Raw genomic sequence first — 15267 nt, forward strand, 5'->3', positions numbered from 1 at the left:
CCTTTTCGAGGGCGAATTTGGATGTTATGGATGAATTTTGATGTTTGGATCTACTTTTCTTACCTTGGAGCTTCATTATTGGCATAATATGATGATTGGATATACTCTTTTGTACATGCAAGTAATATTTTTCATGCTTATTCTTGTCATTTATTGTCACATGAATGTTGGTGGGATTATCGCTATACAAATCTAAAATTTATTGCTTTCCTGTACGAAATTGTGGAATTTTTTCTCTTTTATAGCATTGCATGATTGCATGGACCATGTATTAACAATGAATATTCCTAGAGGTTATTTTTTCAAACATACCTTGATAATTCATCATTTATTGCATATCGAAGTATACAGATCTCAAGTAGCTTCTCCCATGCCCTAATGCCATGCAAAGTTGCTTGATGACCTCCTTGATTGGGTGAACCTCTTCCAAACCATAAATTTTCCTAAATCCATCTTCCCCAGCCTCTTCTAAACCATACATTTTCCTAAGTCCATCTTCCCCAACCTCTTCCAAACCATAAATTTTCCTAACTCTATCTTCCCCAAAGGATAAGGCACTGGTATTTCCATAGGTGATCACTTTGAATGCATATTTCTCACCTCTCCTCCTCTTTCTAGGAATAGACCCCATAAGTTATCTAGGTAATCAATTATCTAATGTTATAGCCAGCAAAATAATTCGATCTCTAGCCCATTATTGTGCTAGGGTTTCCTCTAGAGGCCCTCCAAATTTCATGAAATTCCAGTGGTGGGATCTCTAGATATTGCAAGCCCTAGCCTAAGGATCATGTCTTTCCCTAAATTTCCCTTGGCTAGTGACTTCATTTGGATCATTGCTCTTTATTCCAAGAATGTTTTTCCATTTATCCTCTTCTCATCCATATTTAGGTCAAGTCCCTCCTTGAGTTATAAATTCCACTTCCATGACCTAATTCTGGGTCCACTTGGTCTCGTGTGGTCCTGCAACCTAACAACTCCAATTCCACAAAGATCACACAAACACCAATTGTCTATAAGTATTTTTGGGATCTTTACTAGATATATTCCCAAGTCCTAAAGTTAAGAATACTTTTATCCCTTCCTATAGATCCTATCACCTTGCCTCCCGAACTAGAAAGCCATGCAATTGAGTCTCTCTTGTGAATAGGCCTTAGGAATCACTACTTATTCCCTTATTGACTTATTAATCTACTGATTCCTCTTTATAACAGGTCTCCTCCCATCGGTAAAATCCCATAAATAGAAGAGAGCCTGTTGGGTCCCTATAATACTTGTGATTACCCCATTACTATTGTAGTTATACCCCTTATTTATATTGTTATGCCCCCATTGCCCCCATATTGTTATTAATGTGCCCATAGAATCCCTCTATTGTTATTTTTGTGGCTTTTTATTATTATTGTTAGCTCGGCTGGATTATATTGTGACTCCTTAGACTCCTATATATAGAAAGGAGGTTTTTTCATTTGAATCATCCAAGAATTGTTCATTTATGTAATGTAAAGGAGGTTTCCCCCTCGAAGAGGCTGAATTCTAAGGCGTTGATCTATCTTTTCTATCTTTTCTTTAGCTAGTTTCATAACATTTGGTATCAGAGCTTTGGATTCTAGGGTTTCGCTGCTCCAAACAGGTCATCGTGGCATTTTCACTATAACTTTTTTTCTGTGACATTTCAGAAGTCGAAAAAAAACCCATTTGAGAATAAATTGTGCTGAACCTTGGGTCCAAATTTCAGAGCTTTTTGCGCAACATTTTCGGAGATATGATCTGAGGAAGTTGGTCTTTTTGCAGACTCCTGAATTACACTCAAAACAGGTGACCTGGGGAAAATCGTCATAACTTTCTTTCTGAGCATCAGATTGAAATTGCGTAAGAAGGTACAGAAAGAGGACGGACTGTAGCTTCCTTTTATATATTTTTTAGAGTCAAAGGTTGAAACAATGACACATGGCACTTCATACAAGTTAGCTCTATTGAACTAGTCTATAATCAGGTCATTGCGAGAGATTGTGCATAACTCTTTCTTGGAGAATCCAATTTGGATTAGACTAGTGGCATTGGAAAGAGGACATAGAAGGCTACTATAGATCACAATTTCAGAACTGGATGATTCGAAATTACATAGATACATCAGATTCAATATCAGGCTTCTACAAAGTAAAAAAGGTGTGTAGTTTTTTTTTTAAATTTTTGCATAAGCTTGGTTTGAAGGAATTCAAAGGGCATAGTAAAGCATTATTATCGGTAACTGATGCCCCGAGGAAAGAAAATTCAAACACCTAGTAAGGAACCTGAAAGCTCTAGCATGACTCATGAAGAAGAGGAAGAAATGCTACATGATATATCAAAATTACAAGAACAAGTGCAACAAATGTCACGCTCACAAAAGCTAACAGATGCTAAGATAAATGGCGTGGAATCTAAGATAAAGGGCATGGAAGCTAAGATGGATGATCTGAAGGAAGATTTGAGGACAATTTTGAAGACAGACATGGCAGATTTGAAGACAGATTTGACAAATTTTCTACAAGAAATACTTACTAATGGTGAAAAGGTTGTAAAAGAAACTCATGATGTGAACAAAAGAAATGTAAATCATGATTCCATAGACTCTAATGTTGGATCGAAGACCCACCATATTCCAAAAATAGATATGAGGAAGTTTTATGGCAATGATCCCGCCACATGGATATTACAGATGGAGCAGTTCTTCGATCTCAATAATGTGCAAAACACACAAAAGGTACGTATGGCAACTTTATATTTGGAACCAAATCAGTTTGTATGGTATCAATGGCTTTGCTCTCGTAAACAATTTATCACTTGGGCAATTTTTACGGAAGAATTGATAGCACATTATGAGGATACAAAAAGCAACACTTTTTTTAGCCAATTGATAAGTCTCAAACAAAAGGGTTCAATAATGGAGCACATTGAGGAGTTCCAAAAATTGAACATAAGGGTAAAAGATACTCCAGAGGAGCATAGGATTGATGTGTTCATAGGGTCTTTAAAGGATAATATCCAACATGATGTTCGACTTTGGGAACCTGATTCATTAGAGAAGGCATTCAGGTTAGCAAGAAAAATGGAAAGCAAAATTATGGCAACCAGGAAGCATACCACTCACAACTATAAAGGTGGAAGTGCAGTTGCCCCTAGTCTTCCACAACCTATAAGGTTGACACCACAAAAATTGGAAGAAAAAAGAGCAAAAGGGCTTTGTTATAGTTGTGATAGAAAATACACTAAAGGTCATAAGTGTGCTGAGAAGAAACTATTCTACATAGATTGTGAAGAGGAAGAAGAAAAGGAGCAAGAAAGGTCAAAAGAACAGGATATGCTCCAAGAACAAAGCCTAGATGAAGAAAAAATAAATCCGACCACATCTTGTAATGCATTGGCGGGAATTACCACTCCTCAAACCATCAAGATAGAAGGACAAATCAAGAAGAAAAAGGTAATAGTGTTGATTGATTCAGGAAGCACCCACAATTTTATTCATTGTAGGGTAGCAAAAGAATTGAATTACTTCCTATATCCAGCACCAGAGTGTCAAGTGATGATTGCAAATGGAGGAACAATAAATTGCTCTGGAAAGTGCCATAATATCAAGCTATCAATTGGAGAATATGTATTGACTAGCACAATGCTTTCCATTCCAATGGGAGGTGCTGATGTTGTACTAGGAGTCCAATGGCTACAATCCTTGGGTACAATAGCTTTTAATTTTCAAGAACTTTTCATCAAATTTTCTACGGAAGGAAAGGAAGTTGAATTAAGGGGCATTGTAGGGAAACCAGGAAAGATAATCAGCTCTAATGGTATGACAAAGCTTCTAAAAAAGGAGCAAAGGGGTGTAATTGCACAATTATGTTCTCTAGATGTTTCCACATTAGAATCATATATTTCTCCAGATCTCCAAAAAGTCCTGGACAATCATTCCAAGGTATTTGAGACTCCCAAAGGTCTCCCACCTATGCGTGATCATGATCATGCTATTCATCTGATTCCAGGAAGTGTTCCTCCAAACATCAGGCTGTACAGATATCCCTATGTCCAAAGAAGTTAAATTGAACGTATGGTTGCAGAAATGCTAGAGGCTGGTATAATTCAACCGAGTCAAAGTTCTTTCTTTGCTCTAGTAGTATTGGTGCACAAGAAGGATGGATCATGGCGCATGTGTCCGGATTATAGGGAGCTCAACAAGCTCAATATTAAAGATAAGTTCCCCATTCCTGTCATTGATGAATTACTTGATGAATTGCATGGATCAATTTACTTCACCAAGTTGGATCTTCGTTCAGGATATCATCAAATTAAAATGAAGATTGAAGACATTCCGAAAACGACATTTAGAACTCATGAGGGTCATTATGAATTTCTGGTCATGCCTTTTGGCCTTACCAATGCACCTTCAAGCATAAAGCATTTGCGCGGATTTCTTGGGTTGACAGGGTATTATCGCAAGTTTGTTAAGAATTATGGGAGAATAGCAGCACCTCTAACGACATTATTGAAGAAAGATGCATTTTCATGGACTCTGGAAGCAACAAAGGCCTTTGAACATCTTAAAGAGGCAATGTGCCAAGCACCGGTCTTAGCTACACCGGACTTGTCTGATGAGGTGACAATGAACTATCACTCCTTCATTTCCCTTGACCTAGTAGTTACCTTTAGGATCCCCTCCTAGGACCGCCTGCTAGTTTGAATAATAACAACACTTATGTCTATTTGTTGAAGAGAGCTCTTTATAGGCTGAAGTAGGAAGTGATTCCTCTTTATAACAGGTCTCCTCCCATCGGTAAAATCCCATAAATAGAAGGGAGCCTTAAATGAGTGACAATGAACTATCAATCCTTCATTTCCCTTGACCTAGTAGTTCCCTTTAGGATCCCCTCCTAGGACCCCTGCTAGTTTGAACAATAACAACACTTATGTCTATTTGTTGAAGAGAGCTCTTTATAGGCTCAAGTAGGCACTGAGACCTTGGTACACTCACATTGACAACTACCTTTAGGAATTGGGCTTCGCTAAGAGTGAGGTGGATGCCAACATGTACTACCTCACAGTTGGAGGGCTTCTGCTCATTCTAGTGCTCTATGTTGACAATCTTATCTTGATTGGAGCACACAACTTGATCCAATATTTCAAGGAAGATCTGGCAAGAAAGTTTGAGATGAAGGAGATAGGTCTTATGCACTATTTCCTCAAGTTGGAAGTATGGCAGGGTGATGTGGAAATCTTCTTGGGGCATGGGAAGTACACTACAAATATTATCAAGAGGTTTCATATGTAGGATTGCAATCCCATGACCACGCCTCTAGTCACAAATTGGAGGAAGGTGGACACTAGTAGATTAGAGTGATTATATGCCACATTGTATATCAAGGTCATTGGATCATTGATGTACTTAATCAACACATGACTTGACATATGTTTTGCAATGAACCAATTGAGCTAGTTCATGATGGAGCCTACTAGAGTTCACTGGGTTTCTACCAAGCATGTCTCATGGTATCTAAAAAACACGACAAATTATGGGTTATAGTATAGGCAAGTTGATGGAGTGAGGCTTGAGGGCTTCACAAATGTAGATTGGGTAGGGAGATCCACAAATTGGAAGAGTACTTTAGGTTGTGTCTTCGACGTTGGGTCAAGAGTTGTTTCCTGGTTCAGCAGGAAGTAGAGATTGTAATGACAAAAATTCATATACACAATGAAAATATTTAAAATACTCCAAATACATAAATTTCCATTGTAATAGATGTAACTCTTTATTGAATATTATATATTGAATTGATGTAATATATGAGATTATTACAAATGACAATGAGGGCCTGCTTATATACCCTAGGTAGGTGACCTTTCATGAATGGTCATGTCTCTAAGACATGCCTCTTCATTACTAACTAACTAACAATTATTTATTTAATTACTAATTATTATATTTATTAATTTTATATGAATTATATTCATAACATTGCCCCTCTTCAGAAAGCTTTGTTCTCAAAGCTTATTGATGAAAGGTTGGATCTCTTTTTTCTGTTTGTCACGGAACTGTCATCTTCGTTGTTACAAGACGATATGATCCTTGGAGCAATAAATTAAATTGTTAAATCGAAAATGGATTTGACCATCCTAGATTAATCCTTTGTGAAATCTTCTGGTTATTGGAAATTTGTGATGAATTGTTATCATAGGATTGGATTCTACAAACTTCAGTGTCCTTTGGAACATAAATTTTTTGCTTCTGTTCTGAGTGATACTGGTACATAAATTCATTGAAAAGTCTGCTCTTATGATTAAGATGTCGATAAATAGTTCTAATGGTTGGACTTTCCTTTATCATTTTGGTAGTTTCCTGATTTCCTTTAGGTGTTGTTGAGTTGGCTAATGAATCTTCATTTGGAATGTCTATCGTTTGAACTGCAACTTTGAATATGTTTTAACTTCTTTAGATTTATCTTCTTCTTTACTTGCAATATCGAATGGATCAATATTTATTCCTTTATCTTCAATCTGGATTGAAACAACTGATGACTTCAGTACTTTGTTTTGAAGTTGTTCTAACTTGTCATTTAGTGACTTCTTATCATTTTTAATTTTTTTATTCACATCAGTAGGGTTTAGTTATGATTCCTTAAACGTACAAGTTCATCATTTCCTAAATTGTTGGCTTTTTCCTTGAAATCCTTTTCTTTTTCGTTTAATTTTTTGCTTTGTTTTAATAAGCTTTCATTCATGGTTTTTAAATGTAAATTTTCTTCTTCCTTCTTTGATATATTCTCGTTCAATTTATCCTTAGAAATTTCATTTTCTTTCTTTAATTTTTACTTCTTAATTTTAGACTTCTTGATCTGTTCAAGTAATTTTTTATTATGGTCTCTTAGGTGCAAATTTTTTTCATTACCTTCTGTTGATTTTTCTTGAAACCGATCTTCAAGATCTTTATATTTTTTCTCTGATGCTTTGTTATTTTGTTGAATTTGGGTGGATTCTTCCTTTAATTATTTTATTTTCATCTGTTCATTGTCTTGAAGTTCTTCTGTACTAAATAATCTTCCACACCTTGGACATCTTAGATTGAATTTTTTAAAATATAAGTATATCCAATTTCATCTAGACAAAATGGACATTTAGTCCAAAATAGTGATTGTTGTGTGAGACTTATCTTGACTACTTCCTTTATTATTTTCGAATTAGGCTCCATTTTTCTTGACTTGATAACCTTTATTGGTATTTATTTTTTTATTTTTTATTATCAACATTTGTTTTTTCTTTTTCTTACACTCTCTTATTTTATTTTTTTTATTATTTTTCCTAGATATATATTTATAATTTTTTTGATGAAAAGTTACAACTCTGGTGAAACTTGCCTGTTCACCTCTTTGGGGTATAATATAAAATATATGTCCACTTATGTGCCTTTGACTCAGTGAATTTTCTCCACGTAAAAAGTAAAACTTACCATTCACATAAAGAGATTTTGTATTCCTTTTGTTCTTCTTTTACCTTGAAAATACCATGGGAAATTACCATGGGTTGCTAAAACCACGAGCTTGTAAACCACTTAATGAAGAATCAAGATAATCTTATCTACTCTTCCTTCTCTTACGTATAGTTTTAAAGATATTTGGAAAGATTCCCTTTGACTTTATCATGCACTTTTTATCAATAATGTAGAATATTTTTATATATGAATGTTATCCTTCAAAATTTAAATGAGACTATTTTTTTTACTAGAATCATTGAAATGTCAATAGAAAAAGGGATTTTTTTTTAATTAAATAATATATATTTTTAACTCTTTTCTTTTATATTTCTTTTTTCAATTTTTTTTTAACTCTTTTTTTTAAAGTGACCAAGGGCATGATCGAAAAAGGAGAAACTCCAACTCGTGTAGCGAAATGCTTTAGTTGCAACGACAAGTTGATGGCCAAATACCAGAATCTGCCAACATGACTTTGATACCTATGTAACAACCAAAATTCATATATGCAATGGAAATGTTTAAAATATTTCGAAGACACAAATGCCCATTGTAATACATGTAACTATATATTGAATTGATGTAAGATATGAAGTGATTACAAATGAGAATGAGAGTCTTGTTATATACCCTTGGTAGGTGCCCTTTCATGAATGGTCATGTCTCTAAGACATGCCTCTTCATTACTAACTAACTAACCATTAGTTAAGTAATCATTATTATTATATTATATTTATATTTATATTTATTAATTTTATATGAATTATATTCCTAACATAGATCAGTTTCTCTTAGTTCAGTAGAGGTAGAATACATGTCTGCCAACTTAGCAACATGTGAAGCCATTTGGATGAGGAATTTTCTTGTGTGTCTTTTCAGGCAGGGGTTGGAGTCCACCATTATTTACTATGACAATCAGAGTTGCATTAAGCTCTCTGAGAATCTAGTTTTTCATGACCGCTCCAAGCAGATCAAGATCAGGTACCATCATCTCAGGGACTATGTGTAGAAAGAGATAGTAAAGCTACCATACATTCCCACATATGAGTAGATTTTAGATATATTGAGGAAGGATTTAGTCAAAGGAAAGTTCGTGTTCTTCAAATATAAGTTGGGAGTTGTAAAAAATGCCTTCCTCGCTAAGAGAGAGTGTTGAAAATGTAGCGAAGGAAGGTTTTTTGGCTTGTGCCTTAACTAATAAAGACCTCAAATTAGTCTTTCTCTAGCATGAATGCAAGCTCATGAGATAGAATTCAGTTACGATGAGTTGGTTTCCAGTTTACTCAAACAGTAATCAAGTTTGCATGTGTAACGTTTGAGCTTCATTTAGTTGGATTTCTTCGGTTACACTATAGGATGAGGTGGCAGTTGTTATAGCTCCAAATCTCACTCTTGAGGTTTGTGATGCTGCACTCATGGCCCAGGGCAACCCCTCCTTCCAGACCTGGTCCAAAATTTAAAAAACAATGTTTTATTCCCTATACGCAACATTTCCCTGAGCTAAACGTGTGTGTACGCGGGTCTGTGTATACCAAACCCACATATATGTCTTAAAACACTTAAAAAAATTAAATCTTCTTATTTTTGGGTGGAGATCGTGGGTTTTAGCTGCTGATTACCTGTTAGTGGCCGTGGCGCAACTGTTCCCAACGAATTCCCAACTAAAAAACTACTTTGGGAGAAGTATAAAAAGGCTTCAATGGGAAGGCCTACGAGAGGAGAGAGGAGAGAGAAAGGTTATTATGCTGAGATTTCCCTGACCAGGTCTGAAGATCCTAGTGCCTCCTGCACTTCCCCCATTTACAAGAAACCCTTGTTTCCTTGTGTGATGATGTCTATCTACTACTTGAGATATCATGGAGTAAGTCATGGAATGAGTTTGTTAAAGGCTTGAGACTGGACGAATCCGGAGGACGGTTCTGCTTGGAGATTGTGAAAGGACAAATCAGGTGAAATTATTCCTTTTTGTACTTTATTTGTCTATAATAAAAGAAACACTTGTCTTTGTTCCTGACATAAATCTTCTTCATGTTTATGCTATCCATGTTATGATTCATATGTGAATGGTTGTTTAATTGCATAACTAACTACCTTTCAATATACTATGAAGATGATTTCTTTATGATGTTTAGTCCATATACTGTTGCACTTTTTGAATTGATTGTTTTGCAGGTTGAAGGAGCAAAAGGAACTCCAAGAGGGTTTGGACCCTGGAAGGATCTTCTCAAATGAAGGACCCCCAGGTACGCCCCTTATCATATAGTTTTCTTATATTAGCATTATGGCTGTATGGAATGTGTGTTTCTCTATATAGACAACCTCTCATCTGCTAGGGTATCAACCCAAGACCCTAGGGGAATTTGTCCCTTAACAGAATTGGCGACTCCACTGGGGAAAACAATATTGTTGTTCCTAGTTTGGGTTTATTCAAGCCAATCAGAGCTCAGATATCTGTTTGCTTGCTGTTACTGTGTATTCTATTCCTATAGGAACTTGAATTGTAAGTTTGGTCAGTTTCTTCAGACTGTTTTTTGTTTTTCCTTGAAATCTTTTATATACGTTGTTTTTCTTGTTTACAGAAGCGTATATACGAATTTTTCCTTAATAAACCCGTGTACATGCAAGTTTCCTTAGGCTCAGTCATTTATACATGTAGTTGTAAATCAATACAATCGTGTATATCTTGCAATTTTCAAGATTTTTCAAATCTTTTTGTTTCTGAAGATCTGTCTGCCGGTCTGGTTCAGTCCTGAACAATTATTTTTCTGTGTCAGTTTTTAGTTTTACAACAAGTATTTGATTTCAAATTCTCTCTGATTGTGAGAATTGTTGGTCTTCTTTTTGTTCTTTTGCAAGTGTCATCGTTTTTTATTAAGAACGCAAGATTTCTTGCTAGGAATCTTGGCTACTATGATCCTTCAGGGCAGAAAGATTGATCTCAATCTTTGTGTCAAATCTTGTCTTGATGAGCTTTTGTGCTTGCTTGTCAAAACTACATTTTTGTGACCATATACTTTTCTTGTTTTTGGAAAGTTGTTGATTGACACTTTCTTGAAAATTGTCTTTTTGATCTTTTGGTATTTGTTGCCAAAGCTCTCATTGCTACTTTTGATTGTTAAGAGCATCTCGAAACACATTTTTGTTGTTGAGTTTTCATCCATTTTGTGTTGTTAGCTTGCAAAGTGTTTGGTGCCGATTTTTCAATCATAAAGTTTCAGTCTTGTTGAGAGCACTTTTGAAAAGACGTTTTTGCTTTTGCTTTTGAAGAAAACTTTTTGAAATACTTAGTTTTGATTTCTTGAACTTTGTTTTGATTTAGTTTCCTTTTAGTGAATGAAAGTGCATTTTTGTTTGTCTTGAAACTTGTTTTTAGTGTTTAGACGAAATGAACGATTAGCAACTCATATTCCATCTAAACATTTTAAGTGGCAAATTAAAAATTGATAAACAAGTAACTTTCATTTCTTGATTTAGAGTAGTCTTAAGTCTTGCATCAGCATGTACTCATTGCATTAGGATAGAGTTGCACATATTTTTAGGCATCCATAGTTTTGTTAATTTTTTTTAGTGTGAAGTGTGAGTAAAAGAAAAGAAAAGAAAAATTTGTTGCTTTTTTTGAAGTTCCTCTGAACCCAGTAGAAATTTCTTTCATCGGAAAACGAAAACAAGTGAATTTTCATGTAGTTTGGTTTTTATTAATTTCTTTTGCATCAAAACACCACTAGTTTCACTTCTGCTTATCCCTTGACTTAAAGAACAACCCATTTAAAAACAAGTGCTAATAAAAATATACTAGAACTTTTTATAATTGTCAAGTTACACAAACCAACAAGTTTTAGGATATTTTAGGGCCTTGGATTAGGCGAGTGGAGAGATAACTCTCCAAGGCCATTTAAACTGTCAAACATAGGAGTCTAAATAGTGAGTGAAAATCTAATAGTGTTAGGGAGACCAGGAAAGCTCCGGATCTAGGAGTTAAGTATGAGGGTTTTTGAAGATAGGGAAGAGAGATACCCCTTCTCCTACTTATCAGATCCAACCTCAAGACTGTTCCGCCTGGATTCTGATACGAGTTGGTAACCTTAGTTGATACTCCTAGGGATCTACACAGGTGGCTGCGGAGGGGAATCCCGTGGCACCTAAGGTCGACGTTGTATCACTCTCAATGGTACTACTGGAGGGCACCCTTCCAAAGCTTGGGGGCTTGCACCGGCGCAGGCTATTGTTAGGAGGTCAGTGTAACTTCCTTTATTACCTTCGCTGATAGGACTAGGCCGTCATTATCCCAAACTATTTTCGGAAGGCCCCTTACTTCACTTTCTTGTATTTTGGTTTTCGGTCCTAATCACCCGGGGCGGAAATACCTGGAAGTTGTTTGGCTGGCTGACTTATTTTAAGGACTTTTTAATGAGTTCTCTTTGCTCCTTGTATATAGTTGGCTTTAGGTATTTTTGTCTAGTCACTTTTTGGACTTTGTATCCTAAGTGAGTGACTTGCCACTCCATCGATCTTGAAAGGCATTTGGTCGTTCTTTCGAAAGTTGTGGAGTTGCCTCCTCAAGGGCAAAGGTTTTGATTGTGTATCTATCTTCCTTGAAAAGAAATTTCTACATTCCCATAAGGGAAGGGTCTGCAAATCAGTTAGATATGGCCAATATTCCTATGGAAGCCAACCAAGGTACCCTTCCAAAAGGAGATCCTTGTGCTTTTCCTTTCTTTGGAAACATTGGTATTCCCTTGATGGCCACTTTAAATATTCCTTGGTTGAATGTTGGACTACCCATTTGGCTGTGGTCCACTCCGAATATTCCCAATGCTCTTGAAGTTTCTCAGATGAATGCTTCATTTCAGGGGCATCACATGGGTGCTAATTGTTCATTTTTTTTAAAAGAGAAATATGGGATTCCTTTTTCTCCTCCTTCTTGTAATAAGAAATCTAAAAAGAGGCGAAATTGGAAATCAAAGAAGAAGAATAATTCTATGCATTCATCATCAACCTCTGCGAATCATGTTGAAGATGAGCCTTCAGCCGTTGCAAGTCATGCTGGGGGCACGAGTCTAGTCACTGCAAGTCATACTAGCACTTCATCATCAACCTCTGCGAGTCATGTTGAAGATGAGCCTTCAGCCGCTGCAAGTCATGTTGGGGGCACGAGTCTAGTCACTACAAGTCATACTAGCATTTCATCATCAACCTTTGTGAGTCATGTTGAAGATGAGTCTTCAGCCACTACAAGTCATGCTGGGGGCATGAGTCTAGTCATTGCGAGTCGTACTAGCAAAGAGTCACCGACCTCTGCAAGTCATGTTCAGGACTCTCCACAAATCACTGCTAGTCACATTGGCAGATTGGAGGTTGATAAGAAACCTGGACGTAGAAGTTTTAAACCTAAGTTCCCTTGTAAGATATGCAAGGGAGACCATCTTACTCATTTATGCCCTGGTATTCCAGAGGTTCAAAGGATATGGTCCGAGTCTAAAAGTACTTCTACTCCTAGATCTGATATGGTTTCTCATCAATCCCACCAACCATTGGTTGATAATGTGGTTGAGCCAGTGCAATCTCTGGCCAATTACACTCCTCTTTTGGGGGGTGAAGTGCCTAACAAAAGAGTTTGTTTGATCTCTTGTACAGAGTCTTCTGGTATAGGGGGCATTTCGGTCTCTTCGAATGTTCCCCCTCCAAGTTCTAGGAGTGTTTCCTTTGATTGGGATAGTCTTGTCAAGCCTTGTATTCCTTCTGTTGTACCTTTCCAAATAAAGGTCAGAGTTAATTCCAAAAATGTCTATCGATGTATGTTGGATGAAGGATCCTCTGCAAGTATTATATCCTCTTTGACTTGGAAAGCTTTTGGTTCCCCAAAGTTGTTGACAACTCAGAGTCAGTTGTTAGCCTATGATAGAAGACTTTGTGAATCGATGGGTGTTCTTCCTCAATTGCCTATCACTTTAGGTGGGAAGACTGTCTTAATCGATATGATGGTGGTTGATAGCCCTTTAGACTTTAATATGCTACTTGGGCGTGATTATGTCTATGCTATGAATGCTGTGGTGTCTTCACTCTTTAAAGTAATGTTCTTTCCTCATAACGGGAATATTGTCACTATTGATCAGCTTGCATCTGATAATTACCACCCTAATTCGACTTTACTACAGAATACCCCTTGGTTGGTTCCAAGTGTTCAAGTAGACTCTAGCCCGCCACGGGTGAATTATGTGGCATTGAATCCTCAATGTTCAATCGCTTCTAAGAAGGATCCTTTGACCTATTATTCTCCTTCTTGGGACTTGGTCCCGACAGTTGATCAAGAGATTCTTTCGATAGGGACATGGGACCCTTTAATTCCCTCTTTTGATCCTTGTAGTTCTCATGATTTCTCAGAACTTGTTTTGCCTTCACAGGAGGAACTCTTTGACGCCATGAGTTTTGACTACCAAAGGAATCCTTGGCCTGAGCCCTGCAAGGGGTTTGTTTAGAAGAACCATTATGAATAAGCTGCAAGGTTGTGTGGTTCCCTGTACCATATTGTATATATGAGGTATGCATTTTCAAGTTTTGTATTTTATAACACAAGATTTTATATGAAGTTTATATGTGGGATGTATTAACTTCTTGTCTAGTGTTCCTATTTATGTATACAGAACTTGGAAGATTTCTCCTTTGGAAATTTTTTATGGATTGGTCTGTTCTGACAGGTATTGGTTCTCGAAACTGGCATATAGGTTACGTTTTTCCACTTGCATTGTGCACTTATCAGTTTCCTTTCCCATTTTTGCCTTAGGATCAACCCCACCAAGTTATGGTGCAGAACCTTCTCATTGCTTAGAAGTATCATGAATTGTGTGGTAGAGCCTACCTTATCATGGGTGCCCTAGTTAGTACCTTGTTGTCACTTGGCACTCATGTTGATTTTTTGTCCCTAGGCTCAGGAGTCCTCTGTAGTCCCACCATGACTTATGCGATGAAGACTCATTCATCTTTGCTTCTTTGCTTTCGTTCTGGCTTTGTGCCCTAGAGGCTCCTTTGGGTTTAGTTGTACTACTGCATTTCATTTTGACCATTTACACCTTTTGGCCTTTAGCCAGCTTCAGTTGGACTCGTGTTTAAGCCAAATTTTGACCATAACCACTGCAAAATCAAACTTGCATACCTCTAACTTTTGCAAGTTGACACACCTTGAGCCGTGGAAGGAACACACCTTTGAGTGTTATTGACCAGTTTTCACCTCCCTGCATTGAGCATAGGAATGTTCCAATCCTAGGAACTAGATCATCTGTTTCATCGACACTTGTTCTTTCCACTATACTATATCATTCTTTTATTCTTTTTCTAGCTTAATAGAAAAAGACAAAAAAATTATATATTCCAAAAAAGAGCTGGAACGAGATAGTATTTCCATTTATTGTTGGCAGCTAGAGTCAATCATGTTGCCCTTGAACAAAGCACTCAAAAATAAATTCTCCTCCATTTGGGCAAGATTTAGTTTGACTTAGGTACGCCTTAACCTTGTTATTGAGTCAGTTCTACCCCGATTGGTTATCTCTTCTAATCATATGGAGGGTTCGTTTGTGCCTCCTGCATGACGAACTTATACAGAGTCATCATACGCTGCCACATAGTCACATTGAGTCGTGATTTTTTTCAAGGGAAGTTAGCCTGAGTCAGCCTCTCTGCGGTGTCTCTTGACTCATTTTTCAGTCGGCCATCCCTGGTTGTCATTATCATGTCTATCATCACATCATCTATATTGGTCCTTTACTCGTGCTAGTTTGAGA

The sequence above is a fragment of the Pinus tabuliformis genome, chromosome X (assembly GCF_031772625.1).
Source record: "Pinus tabuliformis cultivar Carrire ecotype Pingquan chromosome X, CPIR1, whole genome shotgun sequence".
Lineage (NCBI taxonomy): Eukaryota > Viridiplantae > Streptophyta > Pinopsida > Pinales > Pinaceae > Pinus > Pinus tabuliformis.